The 14408-nt window shown below is 40.0% G+C and overlaps 1 long non-coding RNA gene across 5 annotated transcripts in view; it reads right to left on the bottom strand.

The window, feature by feature from the left end:
* Positions 1 to 11948: 11948 nt before the first annotated feature.
* LOC150031147 (uncharacterized) overlaps positions 11949 to 14408 on the bottom strand; it is a 3297-nt gene continuing 837 nt past the window's right edge. The window contains exons 3-5 of one of the 5 annotated variants that reach the window (XR_016526137.1): positions 13789 to 13887; positions 13140 to 13175; positions 12519 to 13061 (exon numbers count right to left, since the gene is read on the bottom strand). This is a non-coding gene — a long non-coding RNA (uncharacterized LOC150031147). Of the gene's footprint in view, positions 12328 to 12518; positions 13062 to 13139; positions 13176 to 13788; positions 13888 to 14408 lie in introns of those variants that run through there. The other 4 variants (XR_016526136.1, XR_016526134.1, XR_016526135.1 and 1 more) reach the window with 4 other exon arrangements.

Below are 14408 nucleotides of genomic sequence, written 5' to 3'. Positions count from 1 at the left end.
CCTATGGTTATCCTTGCCTTGTCCGATTCGAACGTCACTCCCACGCCTCGCCTATACATTGAACGGCCGAGCAAGCTTCTGGGTGATGTATTTGGACGCGTTGGGGTGGATTATGCATTTAAAAACCTAATTTGAATACAAACAAAGCTTGAAAACATAAGGGCGTCAATTAAAATTTAGGTGTCTGATTAAGAGAAATTCTTAAACCCTAAGAAATTGTGTTAGATGTGTTTGGGAAGAACATATTGAACCAAGGTGAAGGCAGCTGACGTTGATAAAGGGAGGATTAAACAATTGGCCATGCAGCCAAGTAGGTGCTGTCAATCCCACGAGCAATTTGAATGCCTATAAATAGAAAGTTGGGATTTCATTTTCAAATCACACAAAAATCATAAATTTCGTAGAGAAAGTAGAGGGCAGTGAGAGTTCAGAAGAATGTGTCAACTTTGGACGAGAAGATCTTCCAATATACTCGTGTGTTATGAGCGATTCTAAAGCCATTTGAGAGCTCTGGAAGTTTAGTTTTCAGAGTAGGGCTGCCGGAGGAAAAAGCTCAAAGGAACCAAGCTGGAGGTTGAGAAGAAAGCAGAAGGGTCAGACTGTCGGATTAGTCTGGGCCAATCTTGAAGATTCTGTGATTCCGGCCGAAGCACGAGGATTTCTGAGCTGAAATTTTAGGGTAATCTTCCTGAGACATTTTAGAATAATCTTGTAGAAGTAAGTATTTCCAAATAGTTCAGAACTATGAGTAATCTAATCTGTAATTTGAATCTGGATTCTAGGGGTGAAAAGGGACCCGAGGAGCTACTAAAGTGAAAATCTCCTAAGAGATCGAGGTGAGTGGCTAAAATGTTTTCGAACTAAACCATTTTAAACTAGTTTGATTACAAACATTTTACAGAAAGCATGTTTGCGAAAATATTCTCATGCCTACTATTTTATAAAGTGGTTTTCAAGCAAGTTTGAATTGTGATTTGTATGCATGCATATTGTTGAAAAACTATTTACATATGTATATGTATTGATTTTATCCAGCATGCGTTACCATCTTTAAAGCCATGTTGTATATGTGTTATACTGTACATGCTTTAAAGAGAAAAGTTGTTTATAAATAGTTTTGGTAAAATGCGATGCCGAAGTACAAGGAGAAGGCATCCACCCAACTAGATACTTAAGTACAAGGAGAAGGTATCTATTGGTACTGAAGTACGTTTGAGAAGGTACCAAGCCAACGGGATATTGAAGTACGTTGGAGAAGGTATCCTAGTAGCTCGATACTGAAGTACAAGGAGAAGGTATCTGAGCAGTAGTACCTAATGTGGCCACAGGTGAATAAAGTCAGAGATTGAGCAAAAGGGTTCTCTCTGGACTAGTAGTTGGTGTTGGGATTATTTTACCAGTTATACAGTACTTTGATTGAGAAATGATTTTACTGTTTTATGTTTAAAACAGTTTTATATACATTACGCTTGGAAATTGTTTATGTTGCATTAAATTATATTTCAGATAAAACTATCTTCTGAAATTATGTATGAGAATTTCGGTCAAATCCTCTAAATACAGCTCAGTATCTGCTCTGCCACTAAAGGACAAAAAGACTTGTAACCGTTTGCTAGGTGGTTACTGTTAATATTGTACACATGTTACTGTTGTTCATATAAAGATTAGGGTTTGTGGGTTTTGGGACTTGTAAATCTAATGTTGTAAATACTCTAAACATATTAAGTTTCTAAGTTAATAAATTGTGGGCCTACAGCCATCCCGTTGCATATAATTTGTATTTGGTATCAGAATTATTTCACAAGAGTTTTTAGGTAGTAAGTGTCAGCCTAAGGGTTGATAACTGCTACAGTCACGCCCTTCTCTAGGCTAAGAGAGTGGTCTGAGGCGGGGTGTGACAGCGATGGCTGAGTATCGTGTCGTGTAGATGATGAGATGCTAGTAGATCGTTTAACGCGCACGCACAATAGACGATCGTTTAGGTCAGTAAGCTTCATCGTTTAGTAACTGACTAAACGATCGCTTAGTAACGCAAGGTAAATCGTTTACCTGTCGTCGCGCTATGCGATTGCATAGCGATCAGGCTTTGTAGCCTTGTTGTCATCTACACGATCGTTTAATTATGCTCCTATCGTCTAATGCGTGCTAAACGATTGTCTACCTACCACGTTTGCTACACGATGAAAACCTCCCGACAGTTCAAGACCTAGTTTGCCTATGAATAGGTTTGCTCGATGGAAAAATGTAATAGATAAGATTTTTTCATTCCAGTTTTTGTAAAGGCTCATCCCAGTTCATTAATCCTTTATTTATTACATGCGATGTATGTTTTTATATGTCATATGGTATGCACATATAGTAAATCCCACATTAGGTTATGCAATGGTCATGATCTCTTTATTGTAATTGTTATAATTTAAAGAAGCATGATTTAATTATGTAAGAGCATGCTCATGCATCATATAATATAAGGGTTATATTTATGCATGCATAAAAAGCATTGACATGCATCATCTTTATATTATAATTGTTATAGTATAAGGGTGAATGATAACATGTTTGCTAGGTTATTACGTGTTATATAAAAGTTATATATAGTAATGACTAGACATTTCATGAAGCATGATACATAGGTTACTTTATAAATGTTATAAACACCTTGTTGTGTGCAACAACTTTAATTGTTTCTTTTTTAAAGTTAAAGAGAAATAAAAACTATAAGAAATAAGAAAGACATGCATGCTCACTTATGTTTAATTATCAGTGAAATTATCCTGATCATCGAGGATCTCATGTTCACTCTCAAGGAGGCTTGTCCTCCGATTCCAACTCCTAATGCCGCTCGAAATGTTTGGGAGGTATACGAGTGGTGGACAAAAGCAAATGAGAAGGCCCGAGCCTACATCTTGGCAAGTATTTCTGAAGTCTTGGCCAAGAAACATGACCTATGGTCTCAGCGCGTGAGATCATGGAGTCCCTGCGAGGGATGTTTGGACAACCATCTAAATAGCTTATGCATGAGGCTCTTAAATACATATTCAACTCCAAAATGGAAGAAGGCACCTCTATTCGTGAACATGTGTTAAACATGATGGTCCACTTTAATGTGGCGGAGTTGAATGGGTCTACCATCGATGAGGGCAACCAGGTTAGCATAATCCTACATTCTTCGCCGGAGAGCTTCTTGCACTTTGTTAGCAATGTGATTCTTAACAAAGTGAAATATAACCTTACAACTCTCCTCAACGAGTTGCAGACATACCAATCTTTACTGAAAAGTAAGGAGAGGTAGAAGGGTGAGGCAAATGTTGTTTCATCCTCTAAGACGTTCCATAGAGGTTCGACCTCAGGAACGAAGTCTACACTTCCACTTGTAACTCTGCAAAGGAGAAGAAAAAGAAGGGTGGTAAGGGAAAAGGGAAGGCACCTGCTAAACCACTGTCTGTCATGCCAAGAAGGCGTCCACAGGTTGCTAAGGGTAAGTGTTTCCACTGCAACCAAGTGGACACTGCAAGAGGAACTATCCTTGGTATCTGAAAGAGAATAAAGTAGCCAAGGCTAAGGCCAAGGCCGATAAAGGTAAATATGATTTACTTGTGCTTGAAACTTGTTTACTGGAGAATGATGATTCTTCCTGGATAATTAATTCGAACGCCACTAACCATGTTTGTTCTTCTTTTCAAGGGATTAGATCTTGACGACAGCTGGAGGCTGGTGAGATGATGATGCGAGTAGACATCAGGCACGTCATCTCAGTTGTGGTAGTGGAAGGACTCCAATTAGCTTTACAGAATAAGTTTCTTGTTTTACATGATGTATATATTGTTCCTGAAATAAAGAGGAGCCTTATTTCGGTAAAGTATTTATTGCAATGTAAATATACTATCTCGTTTAATGTGGATAAAGTGTTTATTCATAAAAATGGTGTTTTTACTTGCACAGGAAATCAAGAATCGAATTTATATGTGCTAAGGTTATTAGCCATTAATTCCCTCCATAATACTGAATTGTTCAGAACTGTCGTAACTCAATCAAAACGTCCACGAATTTCTCCAAAAGAAAATGCCCAACTTTGGCATCTACATATAGGGCACATCAATCTCAATAGGATTGAGAGATTGGTGAAGAATGGACTTCTAAGTGAGTTAGAAGAAAATTCTTTACCAGTGTGCGAATCTTGCCTTGAGGGTAAGATGACTAAACGGCCTTTTATGGAAAAGGTTATGGAGCTAAGGAGCCTCTTGCGTTAGTACATTCTGACCTTTGTGGTCCTATGAATGTGCGAGCCCGAGGTGGCTATGAGTATTTTGTCAATTTCACTGATGATTGCTCAAGGTACGAGTATGTTTATCTTATGCAATAGAAGTCTGAATCTTTTGAAAAGTTCAAAGAGTTCAAGGCTGAAGTTGAAAACGCATTAGATAGATGGATTAAAACATTTCGATCGGATAAAGGTGGAGAGTTTTTGGACTCGGTATTCCAGGACTATTTGATAGAAAATGAAATTGTTTCCCAACTCTCAGCGCTGGGTACACCTCATTAGAATGGTGTAACGAAGAGGAGAAATAGGACCTCGTTAGACATAGTTCGCTCGATGATGAGTTATGCTTCCTTACTGAACTCGTTTTGGGGTTTTGCAGTGGAGACTGCGGTATACATACTCAACTTTGTTCCCTTCAAGAGTGTTGCAAAAACACCCCTAGAGTTGTGGAACTGGTGTAAAGCTAGTTTACGTCAATGGTTTTGCAGTGGAGACTGCGGTATACATACTCAAATTGAACCTCGTTCAATGCTTTTCAAGCCACATTAGCCTCTACCTCCGAAGACAAGGCTGAACTGGAGGAGACGGTAATCGAGCCAACTGCAGAAATTGAGAATCCCGGGATGGGGGCATTGAAATTCTTATCTACGCTCCAGAAGAAAATGGGAAAGGCGACGGAGCCACTAGAGAAAAGACTCATGTATGTGGACGCTTGGGTCAACCAAAGATCGGCCAAGAACACTATGGTTGACTCTGGGGCAACCCATAACTTCATGGCTGAAACGGAAGCTCGCCGCCTGAACTTGACTTGGGAAAGAGATGCAAGGAAGATGAAAGCTGTGAATTCTGCAGCCCTACCAATTACGGGGATAGCGAAGAGAACTCCGGTGAAGTTAGGAGACTGGAAGGGCTTCGTTGACTTCGTGATTGTCAAGATGGATGATTTCGACGTGGTATTGGGGATGAAATTCCTACTTGAACATAAAGTCATACCAATGCCCCTCGCCAAATGTCTAGTCATTACCGGATCTACACCCACCGTAGTCCAAGCCGGTATCAAGCAGCCAAATGGGGTGAGAATGATCTCAGCCCTCCAGTTGAAGAGAGGCCTGGCCCATGAAGAACCCACTTCATGGCCATCCCGATAGAATCAGTTGAGTCCACTGAATAGGAGATCCCCCAAGACGTTCTATTTGTCTTGGAAGAGTATCGGGATGTCATGCCGAAAAGCTTGCCCAAGTCCTTACCCCCACGAAGGGGGATTGACCATGAGATTGAGTTGTTACCAGGGGCAAAGCCGCCTGCCAAGAATGCATATCGGATGGCCCCGCCAGAATTGGCCGAACTCCGGAAGCAGTTAGACGAGTTGTTAGATGCAGGATTTATCAGACCGGCGAAGGCCCCTTACGGAGCCCCATTACTGTTCCAGAAGAAGAAGGATGGGAGCCTCTAGTTGTGCATCGACTATCGGGCCTTGAATAAGCTCACAGTCCGCAACAAATATCCCCTCCCTATCATTACTGACTTATTTGATCAGCTTCACGGTGCTAAGTATTTCTCGAAGCTGAACCTACGGTCTGGATATTATCAGGTCCGAATTGCTGAAGGAGACAAACGTAAGACGACTTGTGTCACGAGATATGGAGCCTTCAAATTCCTCGTGATGCCCTTTGGCCTCACTAATGCTCCACCAACTTTCTGTACCTTAATGAACCAAGTGTTTCACGAATACCTCGACAAATTCATCGTAGTGTATATTGATGACATGTGGTCTATAGTGCCTCGCTAGAGGACCATCGACATCACCTTCAACTAGTCTTCGAAAAGCTGAGGAAAAATCAGTTGTATGTAAAGAGAGAGAAGTGCTTCTTTGCCAAAGAGCGCATAAATTTCCTTGGCCACGTGATTGAGTATGGTCGGATTGATATGGAAGAGGGCAAGGTGGCCGTGATTAGAGACTGGAGGGTACCATCATCCGTGACCGAACTACGATGCTTCCTCGGACTAACCAAATACTATAAGCAGTTCGTAGAAGGATTCTCGAGAAGAACAGGGCCATTAACCGAACTGTTGAAGAAGGATAGCCAATTGAGCTGGACTCCTGAATGTCAAGCCGCCTTTGAGGGCTTGAAGAAAGTGATGATTGAGGGGCTGGTCCTCGGAATTGCCGATGTGACCAAGCCATTTGAAGTAAAGACTGATGCTTCTGACTTCGCGTTGGGTGGTGTCCTCCTCCAAGATGGACACCCCATCGCGTATGAGAGTAGGAAACTAAATGATGCCGAACGGAGGTATGCTGCCTCCGAGAAAGAGATGTTAGCAGTAGTTCATTGCTTGAAGGTCTGGAGACAGTATCTCTTAGGGGCCAAGTTCGTGGTCAAGACCGACAACAACTCCATTTGTCACTTCTTCAACCAACCGAAGTTGTCGTCAAAACAGGCACGGTGGCAGGAGTGTCTAGCAGAGTTCGACTTCCAATTCGAACATAGACCGGGGAAAAGTAACCAAGCGGCCGATGCTCTTGGCTGAAAGAGCGAACATGCGGCCCTGTGCATGTTCGCCCGCCTACAAGCAAGTACGTTGAGTGCAACAGTACGAGAAACTGTCAAAACTCACTTGACAAACGACACAGCGGTGCAGGCCATCCTACAGTTGGCCAAAGAGGGGAAGACACGTCAGTTCTAGGTGGAAGACAATCTACTATACACCAAGGGAAATCACCTCTACATCCCCAGATCCGGGGAGTTACGAAGGTCGCTGATGAAGGAGTGTCACGACACACCGTGGGCAGGACATAATGGTTGGCAAAGGACTTATGCCCTTCTGAAACAAGGCTACTATTGGCCAAGCCTTCGAGACGATGTCATGCAATTTACCAAGACTTGCCTTGTCTTCCAACAAGATAAGGTCGAAAGGGCGAAATTAGCGGGTCTGCTGGAACCCCTACCTGTGCCTCTAGACCATGGGAGAGCGTATCTCTCGACTTCGTCACCCATTTGCCCAAGGTGGGAGAGTTCAAATCGATCTTTGTTACCATCGACCGGTTCTCAAAATATGCCACTTTCGTCCCAACGCCGAAAATGTGTACAGTCGTGATGACTGCCCAGCTGTTCTTCAAACACATCGTGAAATTATGGGGCGTCCCCGCGAGCATTGTTAGCGATCGAGACGAAAGATTCACTGGGACATTCTGGATAGAATTGTTCAAAATATTAGGGTCAACACTGAATATCTCCTCTAGCTATCATCCCCAAACTGATGACCAGACGGAATGCTTCAACAGTATGCTCGAGGAATAACTGCATCACTTTATCGACGCTAGGCAGAAGAACTGGGTCCAGTTGTTAGATGTGGCTCAGTTCAGCTTCAATAGCCAGCAGAGTTCCACGATCGAAAAAACGCCCTTCGAAGTGGTGTGCGGCAGACAGCCACTCATGCCACACTTGGTGGACCACCCTTATGCAAGTAAAAGTCCTCAGGCAAATAACTTCACTAAAGAGTGGAGCAAAACTTCTGAGATAGCTCATGCCTACCTAGAGAGAGCATCAAGAAGGATGAAGAAGTGGGCTGATAAGAAGCAGAGGGCCCTCGAGTTTCAAGCCGGGGACAAGGTCCTGATCAAGCTATGACCAGAACAGTTTCGTTTCCGAGGCCAGAAAAACCAACGGCTAGTAAGGAAATATGAAGGTCCAGTGGAGGTAATTGAGAAGGTCGGGAGAACCTCATATAAGGTTCAGTTACCCTCATGGATGAAGATTCATCCTGTCATCCATGTGAGTATCCTGAAGCCCTATCATCCCGATCCCGAGGATGAACAATGAAACATGCTAAGGCGCCCACCGGTCACGATGAAGAGTTGGGCGGTGTCCTCCTCCAAGATGGACACCCCATCGCGTATGAGAGTAGGAAACTAAATGATGCCAAACGGAGGTATGTCGCCTCCGAGAAAGAGATGTTAGCAGTAGTTCACTGCTTGAGGACCTGGACAAGCATGACCGTGACACTCGGCTCCCCTCCATGACTTAGTAGAGGATGTTCTCAAAGATGCCTTTATCAATGGGCTGGAACCTACTCTGAGGGAAAAGGTGATTAGTAGAAAGCTATGAAAGAAAGAAGCCCAAATGAAGGAGGGTTCAACTTCTTAAAGGAGTGGGAGATCGCAAGATGTCCAAGCTACAAAACACATCACCATACTAGTGAAAGGCAACTACGTTAAAAGAGATCCTCCAATGAAGCGCCTATCAGATAGCAAGTTTCGTGATCGGTTGGACAAGGGCCTACGCTTTAGATGTAACAAGACATATGCACCAGGCTATAGATGTCGAGTAAAGGAAAATCGTGAGCTTATGTTGTTCATTACCAATGAAGGTGACGAACTGATTGTGGAGGAAGAAAAAGAAGAAGAGCAAACAAAAATGAAAGCCATCGAGGTCGAGGAGAAAATAGAAATTGCTCTGAGGTCCACGTTTGGGCTATCAGCTCGAGGGAGGACGAAGCTAAAAGGGGAGCTGAAGGGAAAAGAAGTCCTCATTCTGATAGACTGTGGAGCAACCCACAACTTTATTCATCAGAAAATAGTAACAGAGTTACATCTTCTAGTCGATAAGAAAAGCTTCAATGTGGTGATCCGGAATGGTACGGAAATACAAGGGGAAGGAATATGCAAGGCCCTGAAGTTGGAGCTTCCCGAGCTGACCGTGAAGGCTGACTTTCTTGCCATTGATCTTTGGCAAATGGACCTAGTTTTAGGAATGTCGTGGTTATACACAACAGGGTTTATGGGAGTACATTGGCCTTCACTAATCACGTCCTTCTTGGCAGGTAAATCACAAGTCATACTACATGGCGATCCTTCACTTACCAAGACAGAAGTGTCATTCAAGGCCTTGGCTAAAACGTGGCAAGAAGAGGACCAGGGACTTTTTATTGAGTTTCAGAATTTTGAGTTTGAAGAAGAGACATGGGAAGAGGAGGAGGAGGGTGAGACCAAATAGAGTGAGGAGACGAACTCCCAATAATGATACAAGCCTTATTAGAACAAAATAAGGATGTGTTTGTATCTTCTTCAACCCTACCTCCAAGAAGAACAGTGGACCATCGTATATTGACTTGTGCAAATAAAAAACCCATCAACGTTAGGCCTTACAAGTATGGCCATAGCAAGAAGGAAGAGATTGAGAAGTTGGTTGAAGAGATGTTGCATGCAAGGATTATTCGGCCAAGCCATAGCCCATACTCGAGTCTAGTCTTGTTAGTAAAGAAAAAAGATGGAGGGTGGAGATTCTGTGTTGATTATCAGAAGCTAAACCAAGACACGGTGTCAAATAAATTCCCCATTCCAGTAATAGAAGAGCTCTTGGATGAACTACATGGAGCATCGATATATTCGAAGCTGGATCTAAGGTCAGGCTACCATTAGATTCGAATGTATGAGGGAGACATCAAGAAGATTGCGTTTGGAACTCACGAGGGACATTATGAGTTCTTGGTGATGCCCTTTGGGCTAACAAATGCCCTGGCTACCTTCCAATCTCTAATGAACTAGGTATTTCAGCCATTCCTTCGTTGATTCGTTTTAGTATTCTTTGACGATATTTTGGTATATAACCCCGAAATCTCAATGCATGAAACCCATTTAGGAGTGGTTTCTAACATCCTTCGAGATAACAAGTTGCATACGATCCATGATTCTATATTGGGAGGCCATTTCGGGTTTCTAAGGACGTATAAAAGGATGAGTGGGGAATTTTTCTGACAGGGAATGAAGACGGATGGAAAAAAATATGTTGAAGGATGAAAAATTTGTCAAAGGAACAAGATCGAGTCCTTGTCCCCAGCTGGATTATTACAGCCACTCCTCATCCTATGCTTGATTATGGAAGAATGGTGTATGGACTTTGTGAAAGGCTTACCGAAGGTAGGTGGATACGACTCCATCATGATAGTGGTGGACCGATTAAGTAAGTATGCCTATTTCATCACCCTCAAACATCCTTTTACAGCAAAAAGAATAGCATAAGTGTTCATTCAAGAGGCGGTCCGACACCATGGAATTCCAATCTCGATTCTAACAGATTGGGATAAAATCTTCTTAAGTAATTTTTAGAATGAGATATTTGTATCCATGGGCACATAGCTGAAGAGAAGCACGACCTTTCATCCCTAGCAAAGAAGAGAAGTGAAAAATTGTCACCTAGGTTCTATGGACCTAACCAAATCATCGAAAGAGTTGGAGAAGTGGCTTATAAATTGGCTTTACCTCCCAAAGTTGCAATTCACAATGTATCCCACATATCTCAACTTAAAAAGATGTTGGGTCAAGGCCATCAGATTCAATGGCATCCTCTAGTTTTAACAGAAGATTTTGAGCTACAAACCATGTCGGAGACAGTCTTAGGGGTGAGATGGAATGGGGAGCCAGTAACCAACGAATGGCTCGTGAAGTGTAAGGGTCTATCTGAGAATGAAGCTGCATGGAAAGAAATCCACCTAATGAATCAACAATTTTCCCATTTCCACCTTGAGGACAAGGTGCATTTCGAGAGAGGCAGTATTGTTAAACCTCAAATTATTTACACATATAAATAAAGGGGCAAGAAAGGAAATTATTAGCAAGCTAATGTGTCAGAAGGAGAGGAGAACGGTTAGGGACCATAAACCATTATAATAAGGACAGCAGAGGGGAAAGTGGAAAATCAGGGAATATTTTGGGTAAAGGCTGAATGTGGCTTTTGCAGGAGAGGATCACCAGCTCTCTCAAATGTGCTGGTTTATTTTTCCTATTTTGGTTAATCATCTTGTCTTCTTTAGGGATGAATGTCTGCTAGTTTTGGGAATGTTATTTTGTCATTTCGATGTACTGCTGAATGATCTTTTCAGTTGTATTTATAAATAAATACATATCAGCCATATTGCTCTGTTTCATCTTTTTTTTCTTCGTGTTTCTTTATTGGGTTATTTGACATAGGGAAAAAGAACCTAATAGAACACTTAGAGCAAGTGTTGGTTGCATTGCAGGAATGCATTGGTGAGGTGTGTTGTCCGCATAGCAAAAACCTAAACCTCAAGTAAATTTTTAAGTGCTCGACCTATAGCAGCTATAGCCAGTTATGCATTTCATTGAAAGTCTTCTAGGAAGGAGACCATTGCTAGTAGCTAAATGTATGTTGTTGTGTCCACATGATTTACACTATTGTTAGAAGCATATCAACCTTTAAGGAGTAGCCCTAAACTTGTGAGTGACTAAGTATTCACTACTATAGAAATTGGATTACTTGACGTATTTCCAATGTCAAATAAAGGGTATACTTGTCTCTAATAAAAACATCGAGTATTCAATCATCAAGCATAATGCGATAACTTGATACAAAAAAAACCTCAAGAGAAATATTTCTTAACACAATTTCCGTGTCAAGAAATATAATACACTTTACACTGATGATATGTCAAGTACATTAATTCTCGATACTTATTATGTATCGTATGTGTTTACTCTTGACATTTTTTATTTGTCACATATATTTTTATCTTGTATTACATGTGTTCCAATAAGACAATTTCAAATTAAACATTCGAATTTCCTGCATTACATGTGTTCCAATAAGACAATTTCATCAACTAAAATAAACAGATGCACATATTTCAGGTGTACATATCAGCCCAATATATCCAACATAACAATTCACAATACTAAAATAAACAATTCCATTCTTCTATTACCTTCCATGTATATGAACGATTCCAAAATTTACAAGACCAATCGTACAATAGTATATACTCTATCAACCCACCCCAATACATGATAATTCCAAAATTGTAAAACCAATCTATGTGCTATGTATTCCAAAATTAACAAGACTAGAATTCTATCCTCCACACATTTCTTTGAAGTATATAACCTATAATGGTTGAACAAAACATTTACATAAAAAAAGTTTGGGTAATCCCATGTAGCCACATACACAAAATTTATAGGAAGTCCATAAGATATAGCGACCTAAATATTCAACCCATTCCACGCGTACTTCATCCAATTCAGGTTGCAAGTACGAGCTCCTCGTATCAATCTATAAAACATAAAAAGTCAAATATATATTTATTTACTATTTACACTATATATAATACTACAATATATATAAGTAATTTAAAGACATACAACATCTGTGATAATATTCTTCTCTTTAGTCACGATTTCTCGCATATATCTCATAACATAACACCCACGTTCAACCATTTCTACTTGTAAAGGACACTACAATACAAAGTCAATAATTAATATATATCATACAAATACACTAAATAAACATCATTCTACACATAATTCAACTTTCAATAAACACCAAAATTAACTAATTCACTCTAGCAACACAACGAAGAAAGCGACATTGTTTAATGACATTGTTTAATAAGTAACCTATCAACAAAAGTACATTACTTATTATATACATGGAGCTTTGAAGTATATTGTGTCATCCTCTTTTCTCCAATTTTAATTCGAGCTTTTCTGATCGTTGGGAGGCTCTAAATGCCTTTCCTCACAAGAATTTAGAACTACTCACCATTTGGCTTGACAAAAAGAAGGTTGAACATGACTCTCTTTTCCAGATGACACGCTTCAAAGTGATTGGATCATTAATTATACATCTGAACTGAAACTGCCTCTTCAAATCTTGATGTTCACTTGCCAGAGTCGATTGTTCAGCCCATCCCTCATTGGAACCTGTCTTCTCTTGCTGGGTTTCTTAAAGCTGCAAAGCTTCTATTCCAAGATGTTTGTTGCACTCCTCCAATCGCTGAAGTTCTAGCAATTTTAGAAGGTGTCAAAGTTGCGATTAAGGCTTGATTCAATCGCGTTTAACTGAAATTCAACTGTACTTGCCTGAGAAAGTGAAAACTATGCCACCCAAATACGCAACTTTGGTTAAAAAAAAAAAAACAAAAAACAAAAAACTTTATCAGAATCCTTACAAAATATAGTCAACATACCACCATGCACACATTAAACGATCTACTCATCACAAAATCAAAAGTTAAGGAGATACAACTCTATACGTTCAAGCAGACTCCAAAATAACTTATCCAAACTATGAGCAAAACAGTGCAGACAAAAATCTCTTAGATTTGTAAATACAGAAAGTAACATTGTTCCTAACACTGACCCTCTTTAAGTTCAATACGTGGTCAAAATCAACTAATCACACAATCCTCTCAAAATATAATCTAAAATCATTAAACCACCAACAACCATAAAGTTAAAAATATTCAAATATTAATTTATTCTCTATAACTTGTCATGCTGAAAAACACATTGCAAAATCAAATGACATGTCCAAACTTCAGGAAAAACCAAAACAAAACAACTCAAATCCTTTATAATAGTGATACTAAATGTGCCACATCCTACATAATATTTTAGATACTTGAGGAATTAAAGAATAAGAATGAATCGATACTGCTACAAGGTAAATATGCAAGTACGAAGAAAGGTTTATCATGGTTTATGAAAGTATGAAGGAAGGAGAGTTTACCATCCATCTCTACTGTTGCTGTGAGCTTTTGTAGTAAGGGGATAGTAGGGGGATTCACCGTAGTTGATATAAATATATACTAAATGGATGCTTAACAAACTGTTAACAAGAATAAATTTTGGATCACAAACAAACTAATTGTGGGGAGGGAAATTTAACCGGTTATGCTTCCTTTCATGCTTTTGAAATATAATGAAGAATTCCACAAATGATATAATAGAGTTTCATGAAACGGCGTTCATATTTTAAAGATAATAGAAAATTTTTTTTCATGAATAGAATGAAAGAAAGAAAATACACTTCCTTACCGTTCGGCAACATTTGAGTGGAATATCTTTTCCCAAAACCAATTAAAGGAGACTCACTCGATACAACTCATTTTGAGCATATGTCCACTTGATTTTATGCATTTTTCACGTTCTTTACATCTATGTTCATAAACTGACCATTTGATTAACGGATTTAGACGTTTAATTCTCCTTAGAATTACTTTAAAATATGTTGAAACTTTGAAAGGCCATAACTTCGAGCACAGTTGTCTGAATTGGATGATTTTTTTTTAATGATTCCATGTAACTTTTCGAAATACACCCTGTCCGAATTGGATGGTTTTTTTTTTT

Source organism: Benincasa hispida, unplaced genomic scaffold (assembly GCF_027475165.1).
Source record: "Benincasa hispida cultivar pf3 unplaced genomic scaffold, pf3_genome.v1.1 HicScf1458, whole genome shotgun sequence".
NCBI classification, from domain to species: domain Eukaryota; kingdom Viridiplantae; phylum Streptophyta; class Magnoliopsida; order Cucurbitales; family Cucurbitaceae; genus Benincasa; species Benincasa hispida.
The sequence above is the reverse complement of the archived record's forward strand: the minus strand, read 5'-3'. Positions and strand labels throughout refer to the sequence as shown.